Source organism: Somniosus microcephalus, chromosome 10 (genome assembly GCF_052327205.1).
Source record: "Somniosus microcephalus isolate GS21.2 chromosome 10, FLI_Smic_1.0, whole genome shotgun sequence".
In the NCBI taxonomy this organism is placed as follows: domain Eukaryota; kingdom Metazoa; phylum Chordata; class Chondrichthyes; order Squaliformes; family Somniosidae; genus Somniosus; species Somniosus microcephalus.
This window is the reverse complement of record NC_140996.1, coordinates 51890199-51906251: the sequence shown is the minus strand read 5'-3', so window position 1 is coordinate 51906251 and position 16053 is coordinate 51890199.

Here is a 16053-nt window from a genome sequence, read left to right as displayed (position 1 = left end):
AAAGGTCCTCTACCAACCTGCCCCCGCCACACAGTACTGCCCCCGATTATCAAAATCCATGACAAGGCCTTGGACAATGTGGACCACTTTCCACAGCTCGGGAGCCTACTGTCAACAAGGGCAGACGTCGATGACAAAGTCCAACACCGCCTTCAGTGTGCCAGTGCAGCCTTTGGTCACCTGAAGAAGAGAGTGCTTGAAGACCAGAACCTCAAACCCAGCACTAAGCTCATGGTCTACAGAGCAGCAGTGATACCCACCCTGCTGTATGCCTCAGAGACATGGAGCATGTACAGTAGACACCTCAAAACACTGGAGAGGTATCACCAACGCTGCCACCGCAAGATCCTGCAAATCCATTGGCAGGATAGGCGCACCAACATCAGTGTTCTTGCTCAGGCCAACATCCCCAGCATCGAATCTTTGACCATGCTCGATCAGCTCTGATGGACAGGTCAGATTGTCCACATGCCCGATACGAGACTCCTAAAACAAGCGCTCTACTCGGAGCTCCGGCACGGCAAGAGAGCAATAGGTGGGCAGAGGAAATGCTTCAAGGACACCCTCAAAGCCTCTTTGAAAAAGTGTAACATCCCCACCGACACCTCGGCATCCCTGGCCCAAGACCGCACAAAGTGGAGGAGAAGCATCCGGAAAGGCGCCAAATACCTCAAGTCTCTTCGCCGGGAGCAAGCGGAAGCCAAGCACAGGCAGCGCAAGGAGCACACGTCAACCCAAGCACCCCACCCACCCGCCCCTTCAACCACCGTCTGCCCCACCTGTGACAGAGGCTGTAGGTCCCGCATTGGACTCATCAGTCACCTGCAAACTCATTTTTAATGTGGAAGTAAGTCATCCTCGGTTCCGAGGGACAGCCTAAGAAGAAGATTTAACGTGTATTCCCTTTCCTTGTTAGCCCTCCACAAATGCATCACCTCACACTTTTCTGGACACTGTTCTGTCCACCTGACCAATTTATTGATATCTTCCTGCAGTCTGCAGCTTCCTTCTTCAGTATCAACCACACAGCCGATTTTAGTATCAACTGCAAATGTCTTAATCATACCCCTTATATTCAAGTCTAGATCGTTGATATATACCACAAAAAGTAAGGTACTTAGCACTGAGTCCTGCGGAACCCCACCTCAAACAGCCATTCAGTAACAAAAACACCCATCAACCATTACCCTCTGCTTCCTGTCTCCGAGCCAGTTTTGAATCCAACTTGACACTTTGCCCTGGATCCCATGGGCTTTTAACTTCCTGACCAGTCTGCCATGTGGAACCTTATCAAAAGCCTTGCTAAAGTCCATATACACTACATCAAATGCACTACCCTCATCTACCCTCCTTGTTACCTCCTCAAAAAATTCAATCAAGTTTGACAGACACAACTTTCCCTTAACAAATCCATGCTGACTATCCTTGATTAACCCGTGTCTTTCTAAATGAAGATTTATCCTGTTCTTCAGAATTCTTTCCAATAATTTTCCCACCACCAAGGTTAGGCTGACTGGCCTGTAATTACTCAGTCTATTCTTTCCTCCATTTTTAAACCAGGGTACCACATTAGCAGTCCTCCAGTACCACACCTGATGTCAGAGAGGATTGAAAAATGATGGTCAGGGCCTCTGCTATTTCCTCTTTTGCTTCGCTTAACAGCCTGGGATACATTTCATCCACGCCTGGGGATTTATCCACTTTTAAAGCTGCTAAACCCCTTAATACTTCCTCTCTCACTATGTTTATTTCATCTAATACTTCACACTCTTCCCCTCCGATAGCAATGTCTGCTTCGCCCCTCTCCTTTGTGAAAACAGGCGCAAAGTATTCATTAAGAACTCTACCGACATCTCCCGCCTCCACACACAGATTACCCTCATGATCTCTAATAGGCCCTACCCTTTCTTTAGTTATCCTCTTATTATTAATATATTTATAAAACATTTTTGGGTTTTCCTTGATTTTACTTGCCAAGAATTTTTCATGCTCTCTCTTTGCTTTCCTAATATAATTTTTAATTGCACCCTGCACTTTCTGTACTCCTCTATGTTCCACATATCCTACAAAAAGGCAGGCATAGCTAGGACTCATATGGGTTCCCATAGCAACATCTTTTATTTGGAGGAATTGAATAGAGTCAAAGGAGAAGTTGTTCAATGTAAGAACAAGTTTAGCCAGGTGCAGTAAGTTGGTAATGGATGGGGACTGGTTGGGCTTCCATTCAAGGAAGAAGTGTAGGGCCCAGAGGCCATTCTAGTGCGGGATGGAGTTGTAGCGGGACTGGACGTCCATGCCAAAAAAAAGCCAGTTAGGGCCAGGAATCTGGAAACTGTTGAAGTGGCGGAGGGCGCCGGAAGTGTCGTAGATATAGGTGGGAAGAGAGTGGACAATGGGAGAAAAAATAGAGTTGAGATAGAAGTAATTAAGTTCTGTGGGGCAAGAACAGGCTCGAAAGATGGGTCTACTAGGGCAGTCCTGTTTGTGGATCTTGGGAAGGTGGAAGAAGCGGGTTGTTTGTGGTTGGGGGATTGTGAGGTTGGAGGCCATGTGGGGAAGATCTCCAGAGGATATGAGATCAGTGGCGGCATGGGAAATGATGACTTGATGTTCGGTGGTGGAGTCATGGTTCAGGGGGAGGTAGGAGGAGGTGTCAGAGAGTTGACATTCAGCCTCCACAAGGCAGAGCTCTGTTCGCGAAACAACAGCGCCACCCTTGCCAGCGGGTATAATGACATTGTTGGGGTTGGACTGGAGAGAACAGAATGCTGTAAGTTCAGAAGGAGGTAGGTTAGAGTGAGAGAGGGGAGTATAGAAATTGAGATGGCCAATGCCTTTCTAGCCTTTCTCAATGAAAAAATCTAGAGAGGGTAAGTGACCAGATGGTGTGGTCAAGGTGGAATGAGAATTTGGAAGACAGCAGAAAGAACTGTGTCGGAGACAGTTGCTGAGGAACGAGATGTGGCTGTGAAACCGAGTTTTAGCAGATAGTTTATCAAACACAAAAAGGGAAACAGAATAGCAATGAAGGTGAATATGGTAAAAGTGATAAACAGAAATCCCATTGGAGAGAAGAGCAAGTGGGCATTCCTGGAAGAGAAATGGCAGTGACTTAAAAACTAATATGAAAGCAAAATACTGCAGATGCTGGAAATCTAAAATAAAAAGAGAAAATTCTGGAAATGCTCAGGCAGCATCTGTGGAGAGAGAAACAGAGTTAACGGGGACGATTTTGATGGCACTCAGGGGTCGGGTTTGGAGGCGGGACTGCTGGCAAAATCAAAAAGATTGGCAGCGGGTCCTGAACCCACATCCAACCCACCTCCAATCAAACTTCTCGGGAGTCAGGTCCCCGCTTTGCACATGGACCCGACTCCTAGCGGCAGGAAGAGGATTATAGCCACTTAACTGCTTGTTAACAGGTAGTTAACAGGAAGTTAAGAGGCTTTTTACAATTTTGACACTTCTACTAAGGTAAAGTAATAAAAAGGGCAAAAGCAGGAACTAAGTGTCACAAAACATATTTGAAAGTTCTCTATCTGAATGCACGTAGCATTCGCAACAAAATAGACGAGTTAATGGCACAAATAACTACATATGGGTATGATCTTGTGGCCATTACAGAAACATGGCTGCAGGGTGACAATGCCTGGGAATTAAACATACCAGGTTATTTAACGATCAGGAAGGACAGGCAGGAAGGAAGGGGAGGTGGGGTGGCTATGTTAATAAAGGAAGGAATCACTGTAATACAGAGAAATGATATTGGGTCAAAAGATCAGGATACAGGTAGACTATCCTTTATCCGAAAACCTCGGGACCAGCCGTGTTTCGGTTTTCGGAAAATTTCGGATTTCAGAAGGTATTTTATAAGACTGGGAAATTTGGTGGGGGTTGGCGGGAGTCGGGGTCGGCGGTCGGCGGGGGGGTCGGGGGTGGGGGTCGGCGGGGGTCGGTGTCGGCGGGGGGGTCGGCGGGGGTCGGGGGTCGTGCGCACGACTTACGCTGAACGAAAAAACTTTCGGTTTTCAGAGGATTTCGGTTTATGGAAGTGCGGATAAAGGATACACTATCCCTTATCCGAAAGGGTGGGGGTCAGGGGTCGGGGGGGGAGAAAAGAATATCAGACAGGCCGCTGCAGCTATCGGACGGGCCACTGTATTCTTGGGTTCACTCTCCCGGTATACCTCCTTCACACTGCCCGGCTCGGCCTGCAATCTCCTACCCAGGAGGGAACTCAGTGACCCTCTGCCCTGCTCAGCGTAAGTCGTGCGCCACTCTGGTCATGTCGTGCGCACGACTTACGCTGAATGAAAAAACTTTCGGTTTTTAGAGGGTTTCGGTTTTCGGAAGTTCGGATAAAGGATAGTCTACCTGTAATGAAACAGTTTGGGTGGAGATAAGGAATAATAAGGGGAAAAAAACACTAGTGGGTGTAGTCTATAGGCCTCCGAACAGTTGCAACTCTGTTGGACGGAGTATCAATCAGGAAATAGTTGAGGCTTGTAATAAAGGAACATCTATATTTATGGGGGATTTTAACTATCATATTAATTGGACAAATCAAATTGGGCAGGGCTGCCTTGAGGATGAGTTCATTGAGTGTATTAGGGATGGGTTTCTTGAGCAGTATGTAACTGAACCGGCCAGGGGGCAAGCAACCTTAGATCTGGTCCTGTGTAACGAGACAGGATTAATTAAAAATGTCCTAGTAAAGGATCCCCTTGGAATGAGTGATCGTAACATGGTTGAATTCCATATTCAATTAGAGGGTGAGAAGGTTGGATCTCAAACAAGTGTGCTAAGCTTGAATAAAGGAGACTATGAAGGTATGAGAGCAGAATTGAGTAGAGTGGATTGGGAAAATAGATTAAAGGGTAAGACGATACATGATCAGTGGTGTACATTTAAGGAGTTATTTTACAACTTCCAAAAAAAATATATTACACTGAGAAGAGAAGGGTGTAAAAGAAAAGACAGCCATCCATGGCTAAGTAAAGAAATTAAGGATAGTATTCGACTAAAAACAAGGGCATATAAGGCAGCCAAATCTAGTGGGAGGAAAGAGGATTGGGAAAACTTTTAAAGACAGCAAAAAATAACAAAAAGATTAATTAAGAAAGGGAAGATAGATTATGAAAGTAAATTAGCAAAAAATATAAAAACAGATAGTAAGAGTTTTTATAGTTATATAAAAAGAAAAAGGGTGGCTAAAGTAAATGTTGGTCCCTTAGAGGATGAGACCGGGAAATTAATGGTGGGAAATATGGAGATGGCAAAAACACTGAATGAAATTTTGTATCAGTCTTTACAGTAGAGGACACTAAGAATATCCCAACACTGGACAAACAGGGGGCTATAGGGGGGGAGGAGCTAAACACGATCAAAATCACTAAGGAAGTGGTACTCAGTAAAATAATGGGACTCAAGGCGGATAAATCACCTGGACCGGATGGCTTACATCCTAGGGTCTTGAGGGAAGTGACGGTAGGGATTGTGGATGCATTGGTAATAATTTTCCAAAACTCCCTGGACTCGGCAAAGGTCCCGGCAGACTGGAAAACTGCTAATGTAACACCCTTATTTAAAAAGGGCAGTAGACAGAAGGCTGGAAACTATAGACCGGTTAGCCTAACATCTGTGGTAGGTAAAATTTTGGAGTCCATTATTAAGGAGACAGTAACAGGACATTTGGATAATCATAATTTAATAGGACAAAGTCAGCATGGTTTTATGAAGGGGAAGTCATGTTTGACAAATTTGCTGGAGTTCTTTGAGGAAGTAACATATAGGGTGGATAAAGGGGAACCAGTGGACGTAGTGTATTTGGACTTCCAAAAGGCATTTGACAAGGTGCCACACAAAAGATTATTGCTTAAGATAAAAAATCACGTGATTGGGGGTAATATTCTGGCATGGATAGAGGATTGGCTATCTAACAGAAGGCAGAGAGTTGGGATAAATGGTTCATTCTCAGACTGGCAATCAGTAACTAATGGTGTTCCGCAGGGTCAGTGCTGGGTCCCCAACTCTTTACAATCTATATTAACGATTTGGAGGAGGGGACCGAGTGTAACATATCAAAGTTTGCAGATGATACTAAGATGGGGGGGAAAGTAGTGAGTGAGGAGGACATAAAAAACCTGCAAGGGGACATAGACAGGCTAAGTAAGTGGGCAGAGATTTGGCAGAGGGAATACAATACTGGAAAGTGTGAGGTTATGCACTTTGGCAGGAAAAATCGTAGAGCAAGTTATTATCTTAATGGCAAGAAACTTGAAAGTACTGAAGTACAAAGGGATCTGGGGGTCCTGGTGCACAAAACTCAAAAGGTGAGTATGCAGGTGCAGCAAGTGATTAAGAAGGCCAATGGAATGTTGGCTTTCATTGCTAGGGGGATAGAATATAAAAATAGGGAGGTATTGCTTCAGTTGTACAAGGTATTGGTGAGACCGCACCTGGAATGCTGCATACAGTTTTGGTGTGCATACTTAAGAAAAGACTTACTTGCACTCGAGTCAGTACAAAGAAGGTTCACTCGGTTAATCCCAGGGAAGAGGGGATGGACATATGAGGAGAGGTTGAGTAGATTGGGACTCTACTCATTGGTGTTCAGAAGAATGAGAGGCGATCTTATTGAAACATATAAGATTGTGAAGGGGTTGGATCGGGTGGATGCGGGGAGGATGTTCCCGATGATGGGTGAAACTAGAACTAGGGGGCATAGTCTTAGAATAAGGGGCTGCTCTTTCAAAACTGAGATGAGGAGGAACTACTTCACTCAGAGGGTGGTAGGTCCATGGAATATGCTGCCCCAAAAAGCTGTAGAAGCTACATCATTACATAAATTTAAAACAGAAATAGACAGTTTCCTCGAAGTAAAGGGAATTAAGGGTTACGGGGAACGGGCAGGAATTTAGACATGAGTCTAGGTTCGGATCGGTCATGGCCCTGTGGGTAGCGGAGCGGGCCCAGGGGCCGTGTAGCCTGATCCTGCTCCTATTTCGTGTGTCTAATTCTGTTAGATTCAGGAGATGGTTCTGTGATAGTAGATTGGCGGTTAGGATCAGATCAGCCATGATCTTATTGAATGGCGGAACAGGCTCGAGGGGCTGATTGACCCACTCCTGCTCCTATTTCTTATGTTCTTATGTTCTTATGTTCCCAATATCGGGAAACCCCGTCAGGGTAAGTGTGGCATGCTATGGGTCTACTGTAATGTTTGTGTATAGATGACAGCTGCAGAAGTGGTGTGAAGGATCCAATGGGACACTGGTGAGTTGCAGAGGTAAGAAAATGTTGGGAAAGTCAGTTTTAAGGTGTTTAGAATTTTCTGTACGTGACAAGCTTTGAAGTGTTTGTATAACCCACCTCATTCGGCGAACCTCTCTCACCAGTGACAGATTGCTTCTGTAACCTCACCTGCAGCTGCCATCTCTTTTAGCCTAAGGAGAGAGTCACTGGAGAGCCTGGGTTCAAGGGCTCTCCTTTGTACAGTGATTGTCAGTGTTTGCAGCACCTCAATGCTGTCAAGCACTGAAAAATCACCTGTCAAAAAGAAAACCGGCAAATGACTCGTCATCAAATGACCTCATGTGACATCGGCTTTCTTTTAATTGGTCAGCAATCCCGCAGGGCTTAACAAGGCCAATTGATGCAAAATAGCATCTATGCATTGGACGTTGTACCAGCAGTCCCGCCCCCAACGCGCCTCTTAAGGATGGTTGATGAGGGTAGTGCATTTGATGTCGTCTATATGGATTTTAGCAAGGCTTTTGATAAGGTCCTGCATGGCAGACTGGTCACGAAAGTAAAAGCCCATGGGATCCGAGGCAAAGTGGCAAGTTGGATCCAAAATTGGCTCAGAGGCAGGAAACAAAGGGTAATGGCCGAAGGGTGTTTTTGTGACTGGAAAGCTGTTTCCAGTGGGGTTCCGCAGGGCTCAGTACTGGGTCCTTTGCTTTTTGTGGTATATATCAATAATTTGGACTTGAATGTAGGAAGTATGATTAAGAAGTTTACAGATGATACACAAATTGGCAGTGTGGTTGATAATGAAGAAGAAAGCTGCAGACTTGAAGAGGATATCAATGGACTGGTCAGGTGGGCAGAACAGTGGCAAATGAAATTCAATCTGGAGAGGTGTGAGGTAATGCATTTGGGGAGGACTAACAACACAAAGTAATACACTATAAATGGCAGGACACTGGGATGTGCAGAATATCAGAGGGACATTAGAGTGCATGTCCGCAGATCCCTGAAGGTAGCAGGACAGGTAGATAAGGTGGTTAAGAAGGCATACGGGATACTTGCCTTTATTTGCCGAGGCATAGACCAGAAGAGCAGGGAGGTTATGCTTGAACTGTATAAAACACTAGCTAGGTTGCAGCTAGAATACTGCGTGCAGTTCACCACATTACAGGAAGGATGTGATTGCACTAGAGGGGGTGCAGAGGAGATTTACGAGGATGTTGCCTGGGCTGGGAAATTTTAGCTATGAAGAAAGATTGGATAGACTGGGGTTGTTTTCTTTGGAACAGAGGAGGCTGAGGGGAGGCCTAATTGAGGTGTATAAAATTATGAGGGTTCTGGATAGAATGGATAGGAAGGACCTTGCAGAAGGGTCAGTAACCAGGGGGCATAAATTTAAAGTCATTGATCAGAGGTTTAGAGGGGGTTTGAGGGGAAACTTTTTCACCCAGAGGGTGGTGGGGGTCTGGAACTCGCTGCCTGAAAGGGTGGTAGAGGCAGAGACCCTCATCATATTTTAAAAAGTACTTGGGTATGCACTTGAAGTGCCGTAACCTACAAGGCTACAGATCAAGTGCTGGAAAGTGGGTTAGGGTGGATAGCTCTTTGTCGGCTGGCACAGACAAGATGATCTGAATGGCCTCCTTCTGTGCTGTAAATTTCTATGATTCTATGATGTAACAGCTTTTAAGCAAGTACAGAGGCAGGGAAAGGGGAGTGGAGAGAAAAGAACAAAAGGAAGGTCTGTGATAGTTTCAGTGCTATTTATTCCATGTAATTGGTCGCAATTTGTACTGGAGCCAGAAACACCCACCAGTTTGCAGTTAATTATAGTAAAATTAGACACCAATTATGCTATTTAGATGCCCACACAATTTCAAGTCTTACACCAGCGCATTGTGTTCAGCCATCCACTCATCCTTATCAAATGGCTATCCAGGGCTGCAAGGGTGTAACGTTTATGGGAGTCAATTTAAAGATTAATATTATATGCAGCTTTTTAAAGCTATTTCTGCATCGGTTTTGCTTTTTAAATTATTTCTTGTCCCGCTTAGTTGTTCAGGAGGCTTTATGCTGTGTTCTGGTACTTCCATTTTGTGATTGTCCATGATATTTTGACAATGGGTTTCCCGATTGGAATTCCCCTTTACTTATGTTTTTTGAAGTAATAGAAGGAGCAATGTCAGGCAATGTCAAACTGTACCAGAGGCAGCCTACACCCATCTGCCAGTACCTCCCATCCCCAGTCACAAGTAGAGATGTGCGTAACTGGCAGTGGTTATGCAGAACTGGTTGCACAAGCTCTGAATCAGTAGACAGCCACATAGCATATGCTGATAGAAAATACTTAGAGTGAACATGCACTATAGGGCTGGCGCTGTCAGAGGCAGTAATGGTTAACTGTGCCCTCAGTGCCTCTTCATCTGATTTCCTTCAGGCATGTTGCAATTATGAGGTGGGTGTCCTGAAGTGGCAAGTTACATAGGAGTACATAGGATATACAGCACAGAAACAGGCCATTCAGCCTAACCAGTCCATGCCAGCATTTATGCTCCACTCGAGCCTCCTCCCGTCTTTATTCATATAACGCTATCAGCATGACCCTCTATTCCCTTCTCCCTCATAGGCTTATCTAACCGCCCCTTAAATGTATCTATACTATTCGCTTCAACCACTCCCTGTGGTAGCAATTTCCACATTCTCACCACTCTCTGGGTAAGAAATTTCTCCTGAATTCCCTATTTGATTTCTTGGTGACTGTCTTATATTGTTTTGCACTTCCCCACAAGTGGAAACACTTTCTCTGTATCTACTCTATCAAATCCTTTCATGATTTTAAAGACCTCTATCAGGTCACCCCTCAGTCTTCTCTTTTGAAGAGAAAAAAGACCCAGCCTGTTCATCCTTTCCTGATAGTTACACCCTCGCCTTTCTGGTATCATCCTTGTAAATCTTCTCTGCACCTTCTCCAGCGCCTCTATATCCTTTTTATAATATAACGACCAGAATTGTATGCAGTACTCCAAGTGTGTTCAAACCACGGTTTGATACAAGTTTAGCATAATTTCACTACTTTTGAATTCTATCCTTCTAGAAATAAACCCGAGTGCTTGGTTTGCTTTTTTTATATGGCCTTGTTAACTTGTGTCGATACTTTTAGTAATTTGTGTATTTGTACTCCGAGATCCCTTTACTCCTCTACCCCATTTAGATTCTTATTCTCCAAGTAATAAGTGACCTCCCTATTTTTCTTTACCAAAGTATAATACCTCACATTTATCTGTGTTGAATTTCATTTATCAATTATATGCCCATTCTGCAAGTTTATTAATGTCTTCTTGTAATTTGATGCAGTCCTCCTCAGTATTGGCTATCCCCCCAATTTGGTGTCATCCACAAATTTAGGAATTGTGTTTTTGATTCCAAAGTCTAAATTGTTAATATAAATTGTGAACAACAGTGGTCCCAGCACTGATCCTTGCAGAACACCACTTCCCACCTTCTGCCACTCTGAATAGTTACCCTTTACCCCTACTCTCTGCTTTCTGTCTTGAAGCCAGCTAGCTATCCATTCTGCTACTTGCCCCCAACTCCACATTCCCTGACCTTATTCATTAGTCTATTATGTGGTAACCTATCAAAGGCCTTTTGAAAATCTAGATAAATTACATCTACTACATTGCCCTTGTCTATTTTCTCTGTTACCTCTTCAAAAAATTCATTTGGGTTGGTCAAGCAAAGCTTTCCCTTTTGAAATCCATGCTGATTATTCATTATTATATTTTTGCTTTTTAGATGTTCTTCTCTTTTCTCCTTTAGTAGGGATTCCATTATTTTTCCTACCACCGATGTTAAGCTGACTGATCTATAGTTCCCTGGACATGTTCTATCTCCCTTCTTAAATATAGATATTAAATTAGCTATCCGCCAGTCCTCTGTCACTATACCTTTTTCTAACAAATTACTAAATATGTGCAGTAATGCCTCTGCTATCTCTTCCCTAGGTTCTTTTAATTTATTTAATATATCTTTTCATTTTATTTTAAATGCAGTTATCTTGTTACTAATCTCATCATCCGATGTCTTCTCCATGTGGGTGTTTGATTATTTCATAGAAACATAGAAACAGAAGATAGGAGCAGGAGTAGGCCATTCGGCCCCTCGAGCCTGCTCCAACATTCAATGCGATCATGGCTGATCATCCAAATTCAGTACCCAGTCCCTGCATTCTCCCCATACCCCTTGATCCCTTTAGCCTTAAGAAATATATCCAAATCCTTCTTGAATATATTTAATGAACTGGCCTCCACCGCCTTCTGTGGTAGAGAGTTCCACAGGTTCACCACTCTCTGGGTGAAGAAATTCCTCCTCAGTTCTGTCCTAAATGGCCTACCCTTTATCCTTAGACTGTGTCCCCTGGTTCTGGACTCCCCGACCATCGGGAACATCCTTCCTGCATCTAGCCTGTCCAGTCCTGTCAGAATTTTATAAGTTTCAATGAGATCACCTCTCATTCTTCTAAACTCCAGCGAGTACAAGCCCAATCGACCCAATATCTCCTCATACGTCATTCCTGCCATCCCAGGTATCAGCCTGGTGAATCTTCACTGAACTCCTTCTATGGCAAGAACATCCTTCCTCAGATAAGGCAACCAAAACTGCACACAATACTCAAGATGTGGTCTCATCCAGGAGATGTACAACTGCAGCAAGGCATCCTTGTTCCTGTACTCAAACCCTCTCGGTACGAAGGCCAACATAGCATTTGCCTTCTTAACCGCCTGCTGCACCTGCACGCTTACCTTCAGCAACTGTTGCACAAGGACACTCGGGTCTCGTTGCACTTCCCCTTCTCCCAATCTATTGCCATTTAGATAATAATCTGCCTTCCTTTTTTTGCCACCAAAGTGGGCAACCTCACATTTATCCACATTATATTGCATCTGCCATGTTTCTGCCCAATCATCCAACATGTCCAAATCATCCTGGAGTTTCTCGACATCCTCCTCACAGCACAAACGCCCACCCAGCTTTGTGTCATCTGCAAATTTGGAGATATTACATCTAGTTCCCTTGTCTAGATCATTAATATATATTGTGAATAGCTGGGGTCCAAGGACCGATCCCTGCGGTACCCCACAAGTCACTGCCTGCCACTCAGAAAAGGACCCATTTATTCCAACTCTTTGCTTTCTGTCTGCCAACCAGTTCTCTATCCAAGTCAATACCTTGCCAGCAATCCCATATGCCTTAACTTTACACGCTAATCTCTTATGCGGGACCTTATTGAAGGCCTTCTGAAAGTCCAGATACACCACATCCACTGGTTCTCCATTATCTATTTTACCAGTCACATCCTCAAAATATTCCAGTAGATTAGTCAAGCACGATTTACCTTTTGTGAATCCACGTTGACTTTGTCCGATCCTGTCACTGTTTTTCAAGTGCTCTGCTATTAAATCTTTTATAATGGACTCTAGCATTTCCCCCACTACCAATGTCAGGCTTACCAGTCTGTAATTCCCTGTTTTCTTTCTACCACCCTTTTTGAATAGTGGGGTAACATTAGCTACCCTCCAATGTTTGGGTACTGTTCCAGATTCCATCGAATGTTGGAAGATGATCAGCAATGCATCTACTATTTCTAGGGCCACTTCCTTAAGTACCCCAGGATGTAGATTATCAGGCCCTGGGGATTTATCAGCCTTCAATCCCATCAATTTCCCTAACACCGTTTACCTACAAATACTGATTACTTTCAGTTCCTCCCTTTTATCAGACCCTATGTTCCCCGGCATCTCTGGTAAGTTATTTGTGTCCTCCTTTGTGAAGACAGAACCAAAATATGTATTTAGTTGGTCTGCCATTTCTTTGTTCCCCATTATAAATTACCCTGATTCTGACTGCAACGGACCTACGCTTGACTTCACCAATCTTTTTCTCTTCACATATCTATAAAAGCTTTTACAGTCAGTTTTTATGTTCCCTGAAAGCTTACTCTCATATTTTATTTCCCCTTCTTAATTAATCCCTTTGTCCTCCTTTGTTGAATCCTAAATTGCTCCCAATCCTCAGGATTATTGCTTTCTCTGGCCAATTTATACGTCCTCTCCTTGGATCTTATGCTATCCCTAATTTCCCTTGTTAGCCACGGTTCAGCCACCTTCTTTGTTTTATTTTTGTGCCAAACTGGGATGAACATTTTCTGTAGTTCATCCATGCGGTCTTTAAATGTTTGCCATTGCCTATCCACCGTCAACCCTTGAGTGACATTCCCCAATCAATCCTAACCAACTCGCGTCTCAGAACATCGTAGTTGCCTTTATTTAAATTTAGGACCCTAGTCTCTGAGTCAACTACTTTATTCTCCATCTTAATGAAGAGTTCGATCATATTATGATCGCTCCGACCCAAGGGGCCTCGAAAACAAGATTGCTAATTAATCCTTTCTCGTTATGTAATACCCAGTCGAAGATGGCCTGATCTCTGGTTGGTTGCTCAGCATATTGGTCCAGGAAACCATCCCATAAACACTCCAGGAATTCCTCCTCCACAGTATTGTTACTAATTTGGTTAGCCCAATCTATATGTAGATTAAAGTCACCAATGATGACTGCTGTGCACTTATTGCACGCTTCTTTAATTTCCCTTTTAATGCCATCCCCAACCTCTGCCTTACGGTTTGGAGGTCTATATACCACTCCCACTAACGTTTTCTGCCCCTTGGTATTTCTCAATTCTAACCATACAGATTCCACATCATCAGAGCTAATATCCTTCTTTACAGTTGTGTTAATCCCTTCTTTACCCAGTAATGCTATCCCACCTCCCTTTCCTTTTTGCCTAACTTTCCTGAATATCGAATACCCCTGGATGTTGAGTTCCCAGCCTTGGCCATCCTTGAGTCACGTTTCTGTAACCCCAACCAAATCATATTCGCTTACCTCTATTTGCGCAGCCAATTCATCCACCTTATTACGTATGCTCCTCGCATTAAGACACAAAGCCTTCAGGCTTATTTTTTTAATGCTCTTAGACCTATTAGAATTATTATTTACTATGGCCATATTTGATTTAAACCGTTGATTTCTCTGACTGCCTCTTTTGTTTTTCTCCTTCCTTTCTTTTGCTTTTATACTTGTTTCCCTTTCCTCTGTCCCCCTGCTCAGGTTCCCAACCCCCTGCCATCTTAGTTTAAACCCTCCCCCAGAGCACTAGCAAACACACCCCCTAGGACATCGGTTCCAGCCCTGCCCAGGTGCGAACCGTCCGGTTTGAACTGGTCCCACCTCCCCCAGAACCGGTTCCAATGTCCCAGGAACTTGAATCCCTCCCCCAGCACCATTCCTCTAGCCACGTATTCATCTGAAATATCCTTCTATTTCTACTCTGACTAGCACGTGGCACTGGTATCAATCCTGAGATTACTACCTTTGAGGCCCTATTTTTTAATTTACCTCCTAACTCCCTATATTCAGCTTTTGTTACCTCATCCCAGTTTTTACCTGTATCATTGGTACCTATATGCACCACGACAACTGGCTGTTCACCCTCCCCTTCCAAAATGTTCTGCAGCCGCTCAGAGACATCCTTGACCCTTGCACATGGGAGGCAGCACACCATCCTGGACTCTCGTTTGCGTCTGCAGAAATGCCTATCTATTCCCCTTACAATAGAATCCCCTATTGCTATAGCTCTACCCCTCTTTTTCCTCCCGTCCTGTGCAGCAGAACCACCCCTGGTGCCAGGAAGTTGGCTGCTGCTGCCTTCCTCTGATAAGCCATCCACCCCAACAGTACTCAAAGTGGTGTATCTGTTTGAGAGGGGGATGTCCACAGGGGACCCCTGCACTATCTGCCTGCACCTAGTACTCTGCCTCTTGGTCACCCATTCCCTTCCTGCCTGTCCAACCTCTACCTGCGGTGTGTCCAACTCATTAAACGTGCTATTCACAACGTCCTCAGCATCATGAATGCTCCAGTATGCATCCAATCACAGCTCCAATGCCACAATGCGGTCTGTCAGTAGCTGCAGCTGGATACACTTCCTGCATACATAGTTGTCAGGGACACAGGAAGTGTCCCTGAGTTCCCAAATAGCGCAGGAGGAGCATACCACGTGGCCAGGCTGTCCTGCCATGACTTACCCTTTAATTAATTGAAATTAAATTAAATCAATCAATCCCACCAATTATACTACAGTTAAATGGTTTACCAACAGTCCCTGTTGCACCAGAGAGACCTTAGTAACTATAAACCACAAAGTTAAAGTTTAAAAAGAGAGAAATACTCACCAACCAATCACCTACCTGCTTTCTGGTGATGTCACATTTCAATTACTTTTTACTTCTCTCCCTCCCTCTGAGCTCAGAGATTGGAGACTGGTATGCCTCACCTGAACTCTGGCGCTATTATCACACCTCGGTCGCCTCGTCCCTCGCAGGTCCGCACTGCCGCCACCTCCGTGGCTGCTGTGGGGCCTCACCTGAACTCTGGCGCTTTTATCCCGCCTCGGTCACCTCGGCCCTCGCATGTCCGTACTGCCACCACCTCCACTGCTGCTGTGGGGCCTCACCTGAACCCTGGCGCTTTTATCCCGCCCTGGTCGCCTTCTCCCTCACAGGTCCGCATGAAAATTATCAGATCTTGCTCTCGTCAGCCAAAATTGCTCACTATTCCAGAATCATTTTGGAATGCAAAGATAAACCCCGGCTTTTATTCTCTACTGTTAACCATCTTCTTAAACCCCACTCCCCTGTCTCCTCCACCCTCACATCTGACAACAACTGTGAGGAGCTCATGG